Consider the following 19,003-nt stretch of genomic DNA (forward strand, 5'->3'; position numbering starts at 1 on the left):
CAAACACAGCAGGCTTGGAAAAGATATTAAAATTATCCTTAAATTGCATAGTAATGCTTAAACGTAACCTTGACGTGGATCAAGGACTAGTTAATGGAGCACTGGGTACAGTTGTTGGCTTTCAAACATACCCACGTGACAACAAAATTCAGTTTGTCAATATTCTCTTTGACAAACTTTCAGAAGTAAAAAGGATAGGACGCTCAACAGCTCGATTCCTTCTCTTCAAAGACATGTATGTACGCAGTGAACAATTTACTCTAACTCTTGCATACGCAGTCACCATTCATAAATCGCATTGTCTTACCCTAGACAAAGCAATGATAGACATTGGTAACACAGTCTTTAAAGAAGGCATGAGCTACGTAGCACTATCACGCTTACGTGCACTTGACGGTCTATTTCTAATCAACAGCGTAATGCTCCTCAAAAGAAAACCACTAACAAAATTAATAAGTAACCTACAAAAAGTTCTTGTAAACATGCACAATGTCAACATAGATACCTTTGAAAACTTCTGTGCAGGTGACTGGATTCACACAAGCAGCGCAGAACCATGTTTGAATGAAGAGGCATATAAACAAGAGCAGAAAAACCCAATTGCCATACATAGCAGTGGCTGAGGGCATGAAATGTTAGACAACACCATTAGGCACAAGAAACCCTAATTGAAAGAATTTCCCCAACAAACTTACAAACAACTCTCCATTCCACTGAACCAATCTGTCCAGTCTACAAATGGCCTTGCACCTCAATGTGTAATGTACAGAAACAATCCTTCAAATCTTTACGCTAATTCCTCAATCACTATGTAAAAGTAAAAGAGAATATTGGAATAAAAACTTTTCAAACCATGGACTCCTGTTCAGTGCGCAATTACACGGGACTGAGAGGACATTCATTAGCCTGCATTTCAGGACCTTCTTGCAAAAGCACCTTCCACCACATCAAAATGTTAGCAACACACCATTCCACTATAGCAAATCTTGTCCAGAGACTGTAGTATGCAAAAGGTCCTGCTTTAGAACTGTAACATTTTAATAACATTCTCCTACATGACACAGCCAAATAACTCCTTCAACAAATAGACCACATCCAAATTACATATTTTGGAAGTGAAGATCATTTAGAAAATCCAGTAACTTCAGAGAAGAGTAGCAAAAACCTTACAAACACATCTGCTGAAGTACCAAACCAAGTATGTGTGTGTTGTTGCAGAACTTTTTTATAAAAAGGGCACCGAAACTGTAGAACGTACAAAATAGAAGACAATGAGGAATCCCAATGGTTCCAATTAGCTCTCTATCTAATAGCAGGAAACAAATACAACATTACTAACCCCTCAGCCCCTCAATACTTTGCACATACTGGTATTACAGTATTGCAGTATTTGCAGAATACTGGTTCTGACGTCACGCTGATGTTCGATTTATGCTACGAAACCTTGGCCCACCCACATGGTGAGTTGTGCAGAATATGCATGGGAGGACTTGCATGATTTCCTATGCATAGCAAACCAAAACAAAGAAGGGATAGACATAAAAACACCAAGAGAACTCTGCACTCTTGACCCTGTAAATGTATCAAGATACTTTCTCCACCGCTTTATTGCCATGCTGCACTTCATCTGTAATAAAACAATTCCTCCCCTCGAAGAAGTGAAACACTACTTTTAGAGAAAGGAATATCAATCCAGAGGAGCATCACACATCCACATGCTTTTATGGATAAAGATGCTCCTAAATTTGGTCATGACAGTGATGCCACTGTTTTGTAGTTTATTCACAAATATGTAACCTGCGACATCCCTTCAGAAAGCACACACAGTGAGCTACATACACATAATATACGCTTACAAAAAAATAAATGTGGCAAATATTGATGATGCAGATATAAAAACAAAGGTAAATACTATACCAAATGCTGCTTTGGTTTCCCTAGACCATTTTCAGCAAAAGGACAAGTAAACCGTTTCATGTCTTCTGTTAGACACAGTGTTAAAGGCACATTGCCTAAAAAACACATACTGCATTAAAAGAAACAAAGCTTCAAAGTACATCAATGATTTCAATGCAATCATTGCCCTCTTGTGGAATACAAACATAGATAAACAATACATTACAGACAATTCCATTGCTCTTGCACGATATGTCACAGCCTAACTAACCAAAGCTGAGAAAACAGAGCTAAAAGACCTCTGGGATGACATATCATCTGACAAAACACTGTCAAAAAAATTGTACAGCTTCAGCATAAACATGCTCTCCCATAGACAATGTGGATGCTACGAAGCTGCAGACCGTTTAACAGACCCAACCTTATTTGGAAAATCTGAACACATAGTCTGGCTAAGCCTTAGTCCTGCAGCATCCAGAAAAATAGTGCTGAAATTGTACGAAGACATAGAAACAATAGCCAAAAAGAATCCCAACAGCAAGGACATTTTAAAAAACAATTTATTTGACACATACTACACAAACAGAAGTACTGCTTTGGAAAACATTTGTCTATGCCACATAGCCCAACATTTCTCCTACAAGAATAATATTAAACCTGGTGAAAAGAAATGGAAAATACATTGTCAAAACTTGTGAAGGCAACCTCGTTAAACTTACCAACCCCCACCTAATTAATCACATAAAGTTATCATTTAAAACTCCTCAACATAGAGAACTTAACTACATGTCCCTACTCCAACTTTTTAAACCATGGAGAAAAGAAGAAGATTTATTGGACACCCATGACTCATTTGAAACTGTTTTCAATGCAAATGAAAGCAGTATAACAGAACGAAATTTGAAGCAATACAAAAACATGTTGGACAATGAACGCCAACAAGAGGAAGAATTCAAGCACAACTAAATGAAGATATTCCTGAGGGCAGTCAACCTTCTGTTACAGGAAGCCAAGAACCACTTGCAGAGCGACTCATAGTAATGGAGCAGAATTAACCATGGCTGAAGTAGAAAACAACATGTATCAAAATGAGCAATCAGAAGAAAACTTGGCACTGCACAAATCACAACTGAATGATCATCAAGAAATTGAACCTGGTTTGCAGCGTGAAAGGAAAGTTTGTAGCTGTCAACATTCTAAACCTACACTCCTCTGTGTAAGTGGTGAAGCTGGTTCAAGCAACACATTCTTAATAAAAATTATCAGCCCATTCCTCCAAAAGTTAACAAACAACAAGCTTTCAGCGTTTGTAACAGCCCCCACAGGTTTAGCTGCCTACAGCACAGGAGGTGTTACTGTACACCGACTACTGCTCCTTCCAGTAGAATACCAAAACAAATTAGAGTACTAGAAATTATCAGCAGAAGCTGCTACTGAACTACGCAGAATTCTGAAACAAATGAATATGCTCCTAATAGATGAGGTGAGCATGGTCTTCAACCTAATGTTGGCGTTAATTCGCCTCAGATTACAAGAAGTCCTTAAAATGGACTACGAAGAACTCTTTGTAGGAAAACACATTATTGTTTTCGGAGATCGCCTACAATTAACACCAGTGAAAGTGAACCCATTTTTAAAACCTTAGGACACAAACAATGTCGCAACATGCGTGACAGCATAGGAAATGTACATTTCTGGCAACATTTCCAATACAGCAAACTAACTCAAAACATGCGTCAGTCTGCAGACCTTACCTATGCTAACATTTTAAAAAGCATTAGCACTGGTCTTCTTTCTAAAGATGCACAATCTATCTTAAATAGTAGACTCATCCATGAGCTATACGGACATGACACATCTGCTCCGGATGTCAAGGAACAATTATCACAAAAAAATGTAAAATGTATGTCCTACCCTAGCAAGCTGTATGCAATTCAATGAGACAATGTTAAAAAACAAAATGCAACCAATGGTGCATGTTAGCTCCCCAGACTAACTGGAAGTGCACGGAATGATACTCCCTATGTGTCAACAAGCAACAGCACGACTGAGCATCTTAGAAAAATATATCTCCAACACAGCTGGTTTGGAGAAAATATTAACGTTGTGTTTAAACTGCAGAGTAATTCTGAAACGTAACCTTGACGTGGATCAAGGTTTAGTTAATGGAGCAATTGGAACAGTTGTTGGCTTCCAGACATATCCACATGACAACAACATTCAGTTTGCCAAGAACCACTTTGACAAACTTTCAGAGATTAAAAGGATAGGACGCTAAACAGCATGATTCCTTCTTTTCAAAGACATGTATGTACGCAGAGAACAATTTTCTCAGTCTCTTGCATATGCAGTCACTATTCACAAATAGCAAGGTCTAACCCTAGATCAGGATTTGATTAACATTGGCAGCACAGTCTTTAAAGAAGGTATGAGTTATGTAGCACTGTTATGTCTACGTACCCTCAAAGGACTATTTCAATATTGAAGCAAACAAACACAAGGCTGACATTCCTTGCATTGCACAGTACAACAGATTATATGCACTCTACACACCCCATCTCGATATGTGCCCTGTTCCTCAAAAATATAAACTTGTTAAAAGAAAAGTAATGCAAACAGAATTTATAAAGATCTCCCAACAGTACCACTAAAGAAACTAAAAACAACTGCTACTTCATCAAGTAGAAAACCCCCAAAACTATCTTGTGCAAACGCAAGTGCACATCCAACAGCACAAACAATGAGAAATATGTCTTTTAAAAAACAAGCACAGGTCCAGCAAATGACACAGAGCTAGAACTCTCTAGTGCAAACGGAGGTGCACATCCAACACCAAAAACAATGAGAAATATGTCTTCTAATAAAACAAGTGGAAGTCCAGCAAATGACACAGAGAAATAACTCTCTAGTCCATTTAAATGTTCCAACACAACTGGTGTAAATTGCTGTGTAAACGTAGCAATCATTCTTCTGTTCCAATTGCCACCAATTGTTGAAAACATTTACTTGAACGGCTCAGACCATTTGTGTTTGCAAATGCTCATCCTTCATAGAAATGCAGCAATTTTCTCTGACAACACTTAGAGTGTCTCAGGAATAAGGCAAGAATTGGACCACTATACAGGAATGGTAAGATTTCCCATAAACACACAGGTAGATCCACAAAAATGTCTAATGTATTTACTGCAAGTACTAGAAATCAAAGATATACCTATAAATGAAATGTTCCAGATTTCATACACATGGAAGCATACATGTACTCTTTGCAACCATGTTGCACAGTAGCAAGTCCCTAATGAACAATTTGTGTATGTATGTATACCTAATTGTGAATCCATTCCATTTCATCAGCTGGTGCAAAATGAGAATCATGGCATATCATGCAGTGTTTGGAATTATGATATGATATGATATGATATGATATGATATGATATGGTATTTGTAACGCGCCTATACACAAGTGTTTCAAGGCGCGACGAGGCAGGGAGGGAGGGAAACAAGGGGAAGACGGACAAGCGATCCTACTAGGCCAGGTGTCATTCAGATCGCGCAAGTGCAGAGGTAAGGGGAAAAGGAGAAAGTGCAGGGGGAGGAGGTGGGGGGAAAAGTGCAGTACAAGGTAAGTGGCGTAGTGAAATAATAACGATAATAATAAATAAAAAGGGCCAACTAGTGGCAAGTGCGAGGTAAGTGCAGAGCAAGTGCTGAGCAGGGGGCTGTAGGGATACAGTGACAGTCCCACAGTGCAGGGGGAGCCAGGGGGGCAGTGCAAGTGGAGAGTGGCTGGGCCCTGGACCGAGGTCGCTGAGAGTGGCCCAGATGCAGGTTAAGTACAGAATTCAGTGGGGAGTTAAGCAGGTTTAGCAGGGGAGAGGGAGAGAGAAGGCAGAAGCGAAGAGGAAGGTTTTGAGGTGCTTCCGGAACCGGAGATGGTTCTCCTCAAGTTTCAGGGAGGCAGGCAGGCTGTTCCAGAGGGAGGCCCCTGCTGCGGAGAGAGATCTACCCCCAGCGCGTTGCTTCGAGAAGCGGCTGACCATGAGGGAGTTAGAGATGGATGAGCGAAGGGCTCGTGAAGGAAGATATTTAGGAAGAGAGAGTTGAAGGTATTTAGGCCCCAAGCCCCAGAAGGCCTTGTGGACAATGCAGAGGGTTTTGAACTTAATCCTCGCAGCCACTGGGAGCCAGTGAAGAGATTTCAGTCCTGGAGAGATACGGTCCCTGGGCTTGAGGCCAAGGACAAGTCTCGCAGTTCTGTTCTGGATAAGTTGCAGAGGGCGGAGAGTGGAGGCAGGGAGATTAAGATAGAGGCTGTTACAGTAGTCCAGCCTAGAGAGAACCAGGGCTCGGGAGACAGTGAGCTTCTGGGGGAAGGAGAGGAAGGGAAGAATACCTCTGAGGAGGTGCAGCTGGTAGTGTGATTTCTTAGAGACATCAGATATATGAGGAGAGAAGGAGAGTGTGGAGTCGAAGATGACCCCGAGGTTTTTAGCCTTGCATGTAGGGGCAGGAAGGGGGCCAAGGGAGGCCGGCCAGAGAGCTGCAGGGAAGGAGGGAGTGGGTGCGCCGATGAGTAGAATCTCAGTCTTACTGGCGTTAAGGCAGAGGTCATTGGCGGCACACCATTCCTGGATAGCAGACAGAAATTTCAAGCGTTCAAGCTTACACATAAAATCACATAGCCAATATGTAATAATAATGCTTTTAACTACAAGCTTACTAGATTCACACATTGGCAAGTATCTCTTGGCAAGAAAACCCTCACAACAGTAGGCATAATCTACCACACTGGTGCCATAACCACTGCAGGTCCTATAATGCATACATTAAAAAAACATGTGGTTTGTTTGAATGCAATGACACTTCCATTACTCTGAAGCATAGATTACCAGCAAATCTATCAAATGCCTACCTAATATTCTTTAAACCTCAATTTAGTCACTGACCTGTAAAACTATCATACCACCAGGTATTTAAGTGCTTCAAAAAATACCATTCTGAACTATAAAACTAGAAACAGTTAGAATACTCCAACTGGTCTCTAAATACATCCATAGTGCTACAATTCTGTTTGTGAAATGGAAAACAGTTTCAATATGCCAACAGACATACATTGCATACATTTTTGATAATGCTATACAGATTTTTCCTTAATAACCCAATGATTATGCAAACAGAAGCAACTGTGCAAAATACACACTAATGTTGTTTCACCCATAGTACTTAAAATGTACTGATTATGAGGGTCTACACACTTTAATCACTAACTTGTAAAAATATCAACAGTTAGAATAGCCAACTACTATCTAACTGCACCCATAATACTGCAAAGTTACTCTCCAATAGTGAAATAGTTAGAATCCATCAGGAATGAAAGTGCTTCAAAACATACCCTTCAAAACTATAAAACTATCACCAGTTAGAATACACCAACTGGTATCTAACTGCACCCATAATACTACAATATCAGTTTCCAATAGTGAAAGAATTAAAATCCACCAACAGGAATGAAAGTGCTTCAAAACATACCTTTCAAATCTGTAAAACTATCAATAGTGAGGTGAGAATACACCAAATGGTATTTAACTACACCCATAGTACTGCAATATTACTTTCCAATAGTGAAAGAGTTAAAACCCCCAACAGGAATGAAAGTGCTTCAAAACATACCCTTCAAAACTGTAAAACTATCAACAGTTAAAATATGCCAACCGGTATCTAACTGCACCCATAGTAGTGCAATATTAGTTTCCAATAGTAAAATACTTAGAATCCACCAAAAAGAATCAAACTGTATGAAAGCAAATTCTTCAAAATTGCAATACTATAAACAGTTAGAATACACCAACTGGTATCTAACTACAGCCATACCACCAGCACTTAGGATAACCAAAACAGGTACACCATTACAATTCTCCCTACGGTAACAGGGCTTGTAACAGCAAATAGACTTATTTGTGCACCTTAAACATTCCTTTAAGTACTGCACACTTCAAACAAACATAGTGTGACACGTACCGTCAAATAAATGTACTAGGTTTTTTAAAATCCTACATGGATTTTTTTCCTACCAACCCAATGATAACGCAACCAAACACCGCAACTATGCAAAACGCACAGTAATATTGGGTGACGCATAGTACTTGCAATGTACTAATTATGAGGGTCTAAAATGTACATGAATATGTGAAATTGTGTGCAATTTGACATTGTCAAGTAAGTACCTTACCTAACATATTATGCTATGTTTCTTTCACAGAGAAAGAAGCAACTATTTCCCCTGCATTACCATGTACAACAAAGTCAACCTGTACCCCCAATGCTACTTCAATGAAAAGTACCATTTCCATTTCAATGGTATTGTGTCACTATGTTCCAAAAACTATACAATGCCTATACAGTATGTATAATGACTATACACATATTTTTGTAATGGTTCTTTCCAATGGTCAAATTCCATTTCTGTACACATATTATTACAATGCTTGTAGCCAGTAGCCTACGGCCTACGGCCATGCACCCAAGAATCTAGGCACTGGCCAGAACTACCACAGCATAATACTGCCTTGCACCCAAGAATCTGGCCACTGGCCACAACGAACACACCACAACTTGCCCTTAAATTCCGGATCCAAACAACCATCTGCAGACATCAAAATAGACCGCCAACCCTATTTCTCACCAACGGCAATATCGCCATATCATCTAGATTCCACTCCCCTACTCTAACAATCCCTCTTGTCGTCACCAAAAATAACCCCAAACATTGTTTCTCCAACTGGCCACCAAACACTTACTACTACAATGGTTGTGGCCAAATTCTTGGTTGCATTACACTGTGGTAGTTGTGCCAGTGCCTAGATTCTGGGGTACGTGGCCTATGTTTAACCTATGCAAACATCCTCATTTCATCTACATTCCACTTGAATACTCTAATAAAGCCTGCCTGCAGTTACCAGATAAGCGCCCACCCAAGAAACTGTCAGCGGACTACCACGGTGTCCGCGGACTGCCGTGCCCTGCACACTCTTCTTCCACCTAAACAAATAGCACCATATCATCTTTATTTCACTCCCCACCCCTCCCAGCCCCTCTTCCCAACACCAAATGACCTAAAACATGTTTCCCAGCCCTGTTCCCCACTGCGCTGTCCTTAGACAGTTACGGCTATCCGCGGATAGAACATGGCAGGCGTTTTGGAAAAATCATGTTTCTCACCAACCAATCAGCGGGCGCATTGAGTGTCCGCAGACATATCGCTGCCCTCTGAACCAATCAGAGTCCTGTCTGCAGAGCGAACAGGGAAATGGGTCCGCGGACCGAACCCAGATAGCACACATTTTTTTTTGTACCTACATTTTGCCTGTTTTAAAGAAAACTATATGACAGATTTACACCAAATTTACAAAAGCACGCTTTCTGGACCAAGCTGCCGCTCCTGCAGCAAATTTGGTGAAAATCCATCCAGCGGTTGGGTTGTAGTCATGACCAAAAAATGTTCACATTGCGTTGATGGAAAAAAGAAATGTTGGGACCCCCTCTATAACTTTGCCCCCCCTTGACAAAACTTCACAAAAATTGCCATAAAAGTTCAGAGCGGGCCATATACTTTGTTAGCAAAGATTGGTAAGGATTCGTCCAGGGAGAGCAAATATTATAAGCCGCCCAAAAAGTGCTATTCCTATGAGCAACTTAACCGTAACTACAGAGCCACTACTACAGGCCCTGTAATATAAAAGTATACATTTGTTTGTGGCGGGATTTGTGGCAAAGCGTTGTTCCTTATACAATTCCACACCGTTTCACCAATATGCACCAGATTTCTGTTAGGATCCTTCGGACATTGCTGTCAACATTACATTTGTACACCCCAACCATTTCCATGGATTTCAGCACCTTCTCATATTAGATGGTTGCCTGAAATCGGTGAAACAGCAATGTGGTCGTAGAAGTACCGGTCCCGACACGAGGAACAACAGTTGAGGTCCATGCCCTAGGATGCACAGTTTGCAAGATATTTGCACTACAATGCACCACAACGAGCCGCACCACACCAGGGTGAGGCTACAGGTGGGGAGAGAGCACACAAGGTCCAAGTATGCAGATGCCCACAAACTCTCGTCTCCCCCCAAAGTCTGCTCCCTGGTATGTCAGTCAGCCATACGCGCCCATTCTCAGCGCTGTTTACTTCAGGGTGTAAAGCACATCAAGCGATAAGCAAAATGGAAACAGCTACCTACAAGATCAGTGTTATCATGTCTGTCTACAGAACCCATTCAGAGAATGGGTACTTCTGCTAGTTCTAAATAAAATGGCCTAAACACAAACAAGAGAGAAGCAGTGATAAACTACCGACAAAACCTCACTTGCCACAATATAACTCACCTGATCAAGCACCTCATCTCAGATCTTGGAGGATGGGCTAACCGAGACATTTCTTTGATGGGGAGGGTTCATGCCATACAAATGAACTTATCACCCAAACTGCTGTATGCATTTAATAGCCGCCCAATCAAAATTCCCAAGATGATTCTAATGTTGCTGCAAAAATAAATGTTCCGCTTCATATGGAAGGGGCGCAGGCCATGAACAACCTGAAGAGTGATTCTTCATGCAACGGCATTCGGGGGCTCAGTGTTCCAGACCTTAATCGGTACCTACGGAGCAACTCAGATAGCACAAATATTTACATTGATATACAACTTCCCAGACAGAAACTGGAGTGAAATCGAGCAGACAGCCACAGGGATCCGATTGGTGGCGGCCTTCAGGGTGATCCCCACAAAACAAACAGCAACCTACAAGAAGCAAGCACTGCCTCGTTGTTCTCCTGGAATAGGGCTCAAAGACATTTTTGGGATCTGCCCAGGCCTGGGACCAGTCTCCCCAGTGATGGGCAACCAGGACTTTGCACCTGGATGTAACCGCAAGGCTTTTCAAAGGAGGAAGGAAGAAGGCTTAATGTCATGATCTCTGCTTCCAAAAGGTCAGGGTTTTCCCAACTCCCTTGGAAGCAGATCCATAACCCAGGTTCCGAGTGCCAACCAGTCCCAATTGGGACCTTTTGGACCCAGTCCTGGCGCCAGTGGCACCAGGCTCATAAATATGCCCAGTCCCAGCGCTGGAAGCGCCGGGCTCATAATGCTTGGGTGGACTTACCTTCAGCAGACCATGCTGCTTACTTGCCTGCCAGTTGAGCCTCTGATCCTCTTCTGTTTGGAATTACTTTTCCTGTTGGGTGGGGCTGGAGCCACTCCCTAAATTCAGAACACTGGAACTCTTCTGGAAGGCAGGAACTCTTTTCTTACCAGGAACTCTTTTCTTACTTAGGCGTGGCTGTGGAAGGAGACACCTAAGCACTACAGGAGGCTATTTAAACCACACCCGGTGGATGAATCTTGCTTTGCGTTATTCTGCAACCTCTGCAGCAGAACGCTCATCGTGTCTTCTGCATCCGGTCCTGGGCCTAAGGAAAAAGGCTTACCATCCTGAATCCAGTCTTCAGCAACACCTATAAAGACAAGAAAGAACAGGTTAGCATTCCGGCATCTGAAAGGCAAAGGCTTACCATCCTGAATCCAGTCTTCAGCAACACCTATAAAGACAAGAAAGAACAGGTTAGCATTCCGGCATCTGAAAGGCAAAGGCTTACCATCCTGAATCCAGTCTTCAGCAACACCTATAAAGACAAGAAAGAACAGGTTAGCATTCCGGCATCTGAAAGGCAAAGGCTTACCTACTCTTCGTACGCTCCGGAGGCCTTCGGCGCTGCATCCCGCATCTGAAAGACAAAACAAGGTGCGTTTAAAGACATTGGGGAACTTTAATACTCAAGTGCCATTACTCCTTTCCACATCTAATCCAGTGGGTATTCCGGCACCCTGCAGCCGCTCCGAACTCGTACCTGCAAAATAAAAAGACAGTTAGAGCGCATAGTGAAGCAGGCAACAAGCGCTTACTTACGTGCTTCCAGGCGCTTCTATTCATCACACGGGCTCCATCTTCAACTCACTTCAGCCCGTTATCCGCCATCGCCGGAACCCTGCAAAACAAGAGACATCATTACTAAAGACTTTAAAGACATTTGAATGACTCGAAACTTACCGTTCGTGCAGTAAACGACGGACAGCAGTCCTCTGAAGTCAAGAGGCCTGCGCTACCTATCCAGTGAAGAAACTGGTTACAGCACCCTGCCCCGAGGCAGATGGAGAGCTCGGCATTCACTTACCTAAGGTGAGAGCATTAACCTTTGGGGGTCTACAGGAGAGGAGAAGAGGAAAGAGATAGGGACACCCCAATAACCCCAGTTCATTAACCCCATATTTTCTATCTGCAGACATCTTACTCTACACATCAGGCATACAGTGCACAGAGGTCCAGCCCAAAGAGCCAACCGGGTGCTACACATCACCTTTGAAGATACGGTAGTCGCCCAGTCAAGACCGGCGCCTCTGCGAGAATCAGGTGAGCGTTACAGAACGCAAAGCCTACCGCAGAACTCTCGCCCAGGCGCTATGGAAACCTCGGATACTGACCCCCTAGCCCGGTTACTTGGGGAACTAAGGGCAGAAGTGCATGCAGCTCGTCAGGAAACGAATGCTCTAAGAAGGGAACTAATTATTTCCAAGGAGAGAACAGACAATCTTGCTAGACAAGTGCTACAGTCACAAGCCGGACAGACCCCGTTACCCGCATCAGGGGCAAATCTTCCTTCAACATCCTTTATGAATCCAGTGCAGATCAACCTACCTGGGAATGTACCTCTGGCTCCGCCCGAACGATTTTCTGGTGACCCAAAGAGGTTTGCAGTATTTATCAATCAGTGCCGGTTGCACTTCTTATGCCGGCCAGCAGCCTTTCCAACTGATCAAGCAAAAGTAGCTTTTGTACTTTCGTACCTTAGTGGCAATGCGGCAGACTGGTCGATCCCTCTAGTTAATCAAGATGATCCGGTTCTCCATGATTTTAAAGCCTTTCAGCTTAGTATGGAAAAACTGTTCGCAAGACATTCACAGGGGCAGGCCTTGGACAATGAGCTTCTTTCGTTGCGACAGGGTAATCAAGACCTTTTGGCTTATATTGCATCTTTCAATAGACTAATAGTGGAAACTCAATGGCCTGAGGACAAAAGGATTACGCTGTTTTATAGAGGTCTACGTGGAGAGCTCAAAGACGTTTTAGCCCAAGTAGTGAATCCCCCACAAGACTGTTCGGATTATATAGACTTGGTCGTTCAAATAGATCACAGGCTGCAGAACAGGAAGGCCGATCGTTCAAAGTTTGATGCTCGAGTATTTTCCAAACCGCCAACTCCTTCCAAAGGAGTAGACTCCGGGGAACCCATGCAAATAGGGGGTCTGAAAGGTCCTCTAACACAAAGGGAGCGGGAAAGGAGGAAACAGTTGCAATTATGCCTATATTGCGGAAACTCAGGGCACTTTCTTCGAGACTGTCCGGTGAAACCTGCCAAGAAGGCAGTAGGAGCTGCAGTTACCAAAGTTACAAACTCTGAGCAGGGAAACGACCTCGCCCGACAAGAATAGAGGTCCTCTTGCCGAGCGTGAAAACCAGTTCCGTGACCTCGCATTTCGTGATACCTATGGTCCTCATTAGCCCTGATAATCCGGATCGATTACATGCAATTGAAGCTTACGTCGACAGCGGTGCCATCGGCAATTATGTGGATCATGAAATGGTTTTGAGGATGAATCTAACTCTTTGTCCCAAGGCTGTAAAGGACGTCATTACTACGGTGGATGGTACGGAGATAGCCTCCGGGCCAGTAACGCATACCACTCAAGAGGTGACGCTAGTAAGTCAAGATGGACACCATGAGAAGATCGTGTTCGATGTGATCAAGGCCCCTCAGTTTCAGATTATTCTAGGAATACCTTGGTTAGAGAAACACAATCCTCTGATCGATTGGCGAGCAAGAACGGTCCAGTTTCCAGAATGTGTCTCTACTTGTCACCCTCCACCTGGTGTTGCACTGGCCGCAATTTCTTCAGAGACTCCCCAGTTACCTCCCGAATACCTAGAATACCAAGATGTTTTCCGGAAGGATCAGGCTAACTCTCTACCTCCTCATAGGTCTTATGACTGCCAGATAGACCTGATACCTGGATCTACTCCTCCTTGTAGTAGAATTTATGCCCTCACCGAGCCTGAGAACCTTCACCTTTGACAATACCTGGATCAATACCTGGCAAATGGGTTTATTCGTCCTTCCAAGTCCCCTGCTTCTTCAGCTTTGTTCTTCGTTCCAAAAAAGGAAGGAGACCTTAGAACTTGTATCGATTATCGCTCCCTGAACCAGATCACCGTTAAGAATAGATATCCGTTACCTTTGATCCCTGAACTCCTGGACCAAGTCAGAAAAGCATGCATATATACAAAGCTGGATCTTAGAGGAGCTTACCACTTGGTACGAGTAAAAGAGGGCGATGAATGGAAGACGGCCTTCCGCACCAAGTATGGGCTATTTGAATATCAGGTCATGCCCTTCGGACTTTGCAATGCCCCGGCCGCCTTTCAATATTTTATGAACGATGTCCTCAGAGAGCTCATAGATGTATGTGTTGTTGTTTACATTGACGACATCCTCGTTTATTCTTCATCGGAATCTGAACATCGGAAACACGTGAAAATGGTCCTCGAAAGATTGCGTCAACACAAACTTTTCGCTAAATTGGAAAAATGTGTTTTCAACGTGACTGAAGTTGAATTCTTGGGATTCATATTATCACCTGGCGGAGTGCGTATGGATTCAAAGAAGGTCGATGCAGTTCTCAAATGGCCATCACCATCCTCCGTAAAAGGTGTGCAAAGCATGTTAGGCTTCGCTAACTTTTACCGCAGGTTTATCCCCGAATTCTCTCGAATAGTCCAGCCCATCACTGCCTTGTTAAAGAAAAACAAACGTTTTGAATGGTCTACCGAGGCGGAACAAGCTTTCCAGGATTTGAAGACTAAATTTATCTCTGCACCAATCTTAAAACACCCTCGCCCCGAACTCCCCTACATCGTGGAAACTGATGCTTCAAGCCTTGCCATGGGGGCAGTTCTATCACAAAAGGACCCGGTAACCAATCAGTTGCATCCCGTGGCATTTTGGTCCCGCAAATTCTCGCCTCCTGAAATCAATTACACGATTACTGACAAGGAACTTCTGGCTATCAAGTCTGCCTTTAAGGCTTGGCGGCATTATCTGCTGGGGGCCCGACACACCGTTACTGTGATTACGGACCACCGAAACCTGCAATATTTGAAGACCGCAAAAGCCCAATCCTCTAGACAACTCCGTTGGGCATTATTCTTTGCCGAGTTTGACTTCATAATTACCTATCGACCTGGTACAAAGAACGGTAAAGCCGATGCCCTTTCTCGGATGGGAGTGGAAGAACACTTGGTCAACCCTAAACCTGTACCAATCATTCCCGAACAAAGAATTCTGGGTGTAATCGCCACAGAATCCATAGAGGAAGTTAAGGATAAAGCCAGGCAACTTGTAACTCCAGCAGACATACAGAATTGGCATCTGCAGGGAAAGGACTTTGCAGTAAAGGACAACTTATTGTATTTCCAAGAACGATTATACCTACCCAGCACAGATTTACAGAAAAAAGTAATCTCTTGTTATCACGACTCTTTAATGGAAGGTCATCCCGGTATAGCCAAGACCTCAGAAAAGATCAAGCGCTACTTCTGGTGGCCGTCTTGGAAAAAAGATATCAGAGACTTTATAATGTCCTGTGGAGTATGCGCCCAAAACAAGAGTCAAAAGGAAAGACCAGCAGGCCTCTTACGCCCTATTGACATCCCACCTCGCCCTTGGCATACGCTTTCTATGGACTTCATCACCGATCTACCTCCATGCTCCGGATACAATACGATTCTAGTAATCGTGGACTTATTCTCCAAGATGGCGCATTTCATTCCGCTCAAAGGCTTGCCAACAGCAGCAACTCTGGCCCGAGAATTTCTCGAAAACATCGTCCGACTGCACGGTTTTCCTTCGGTTCTAATTTCGGATCGAGGTAGTCAATTTATTTCTCATTTTTGGCGAAGTTGCTGTCGGTCGGCTCAAATTGATGTGAGACTATCGACCAGTCACCACCCTCAGACCGACGGACAAACCGAGAGGACCAATCAAACTCTGGAACAGTATTTACGCTGCATGCTGCAACAAACTGAAAAAACTTGGAAAGATATCCTTTGGATAGCCGAGTATGCCTACAATAACTCTGTCCATTCGGGAACTGGGAAAACCCCGTTTTTTCTTTTGTACGGCAGTCACCCTCGAACCTCGGAGTTGGATCCCCTCCAAGATCTTGAAACACCAGCAGTAGACTACCTGCATTCTACAATCACCCAAGCCTTTAAGGAAGCTGTTTCTCACCTTCAAAGGGCTAAAGAACAATACAAGAAAGGAGCAGATCAACATCGGAAGGAAGCCCCTCACTATCAAGTAGGGGATCAAGTCTGGTTATCCACCAAATATCTATCTCTAAAAGGGCCACGCACATTCAACCCAAGATACCTTGGTCCCTATTCCATCACTACCATAGTAAACCCAGTAGCGGTCAAGTTGGACTTGCCCCCGCACATGAAGATACATCCGGTCTTCCACGCCTCTCTATTAAAACCCGTGCAACCTCAAACCCGACTAACCAAATCTCCAAAACCTATCCTAGTGGATGGAGAACTCGAGTTTGAAGTCAAAAGCATTCTGGACTCCAAGATCTCCAAATCTAAACTATTCTACCTAATTGACTGGAAAGGCTACGGCCCCCAAGAGAGATCCTGGGAACCTGCTGAATATGTCCACGCTCCTCGCCTAATCAAAAGATTTCACCGAACATTTCCTGACAAGCCAAAACCCCCGGATAAGCCCGGTTTGGGAGGGGCCTTGAGGGGGGGTACTGTCATGATCTCTGCTTCCAAAAGGTCAGGGTTTTCCCAACTCCCTTGGAAGCAGATCCATAACCCAGGTTCCGAGTGCCAACCAGTCCCAATTGGGACCTTTTGGACCCAGTCCTGGCGCCAGTGGCACCAGGCTCATAAATATGCCCAGTCCCAGCGCTGGAAGCGCCGGGCTCATAATGCTTGGGTGGACTTACCTTCAGCAGACCATGCTGCTTACTTGCCTGCCAGTTGAGCCTCTGATCCTCTTCTGTTTGGAACTACTTTTCCTGTTGGGTGGGGCTGGAGCCACTCCCTAGATTCAGGACACTGGAACTCTTCTGGAAGGCAGGAACTCTTTTCTTACCAGGAACTCTTTTCTTACTTAGGCGTGGCTGTGGAAGGAGACACCTAAGCACTACAGGAGGCTATTTAAACCACACCCGGTGGATGAATCTTGCTTTGCGTTATTCTGCAACCTCTGCAGCAGAACGCTCATCGTGTCTTCTGCATCCGGTCCTGGGCCTAAGGAAAAAGGCTTACCATCCTGAATCCAGTCTTCAGCAACACCTATAAAGACAAGAAAGAACAGGTTAGCATTCCGGCATCTGAAAGGCAAAGGCTTACCATCCTGAATCCAGTCTTCAGCAACACCTATAAAGACAAGAAAGAACAGGTTAGCATTCCGGCATCTGAAAGGCAAAGGCTTACCATCCTGAATCCAGTCTTCAGCAACACCTATAAAGACAAGAAAGAACAGGTTAGCATTCCGGCATCTGAAAGGCAAAGGCTTACCTACTCTTCGTACGCTCCGGAGGCCTTCGGCGCTGCATCCCGCATCTGAAAGACAAAACAAGGTGCGTTTAAAGACATTGGGGAACTTTAATACTCACGTGCCATTACTCCTTTCCACATCTAATCCAGTGGGTATTCCGGCACCCTGCAGCCGCTCCGAACTCGTACCTGCAAAATAAAAAGACAGTTAGAGCGCATAGTGAAGCAGGCAACAAGCGCTTACTTACGTGCTTCCAGGCGCTTCTATTCATCACACGGGCTCCATCTTCAACTCACTTCAGCCCGTCATCCGCCATCGCCGGAACCCTGCAAAACAAGAGACATCATTACTAAAGACTTTAAAGACATTTGAATGACTCGAAACTTACCGTTCGTGCAGTAAACGACGGACAGCAGTCCTCTGAAGTCAAGAGGCCTGCGCTACCTATCCAGTGAAGAAACTGGTTACAGCACCCTGCCCCGAGGCAGATGGAGAGCTCGGCATTCACTTACCTAAGGTGAGAGCGTTAACCTTTGGGGGTCTACAGGAGAGGAGAAGAGGAAAGAGATAGGGACACCCCAATAACCCCAGTTCATTAACCCCATATTTTCTATCTGCAGACATCTTACTCTACACGTCAGGCATACAGTGCACAGAGGTCCAGCCCAAAGAGCCAACCGGGTGCTACACATCACCTTTGAAGATACGGTAGTCGCCCAGTCAAGACCGGCGCCTCTGCGAGAATCAGGTGAGCGTTACACTTAACAAGGCCAACCCCTAGCATTCCTGGAAGCCAAATACAAATGTAACATCCTTGAAACAGAAAGATACACATACATCCAAATTTGCCACTGGCTCACACACTATGCAGTTAGAGAGGAAAGGAAGAGGCAACCCACACCGCTAGAATTAACCCTCATGGATGACATTCAGAGAGGAAAGATATGTAAATTATACCAACTGCTAGACAGGGTAGACATGTAAGAAACATTACCGTAAATGGAAAGGTGGGAGAAGGACTTGGACATACAAATCCCAGTAGAGACATGACCGTATGTCTGGACGAAAGCAGCTACGTCATTGAGGTGCGCAACCACCAAGGAATGTCTGTACAAAATCTACTTGAGGTGGTAATATAACCCAAACCACTTACACAGCTTTGCACCAGATATCTTGTCTCAGTGCTCTAGGGGATGCAGAGAGGTCAGGACAATAGGTCACATGTGGTGGAGATGTCCGAGGGTCCACCTCTTTTACACAGAAATCCTAGCCAAAATCAAGAAGATAAGTGAATCAGACCTGCCTCTAGATCACTTAATCCTTGTATTAGGAGGTGACCGAAATGTAGAAGATGAACACACACCCTTCAACCACCCCGATTCCTCACACACATCCTGAATGAAGTCAGACTTATAATTGCCCATAATTAGAAAG

The sequence above is a fragment of the Ambystoma mexicanum genome, chromosome 5p (genome assembly GCF_040938575.1).
Source record: "Ambystoma mexicanum isolate Mex_15411 chromosome 5p, UKY_AmexF1_1, whole genome shotgun sequence".
Classification (NCBI taxonomy): domain Eukaryota; kingdom Metazoa; phylum Chordata; class Amphibia; order Caudata; family Ambystomatidae; genus Ambystoma; species Ambystoma mexicanum.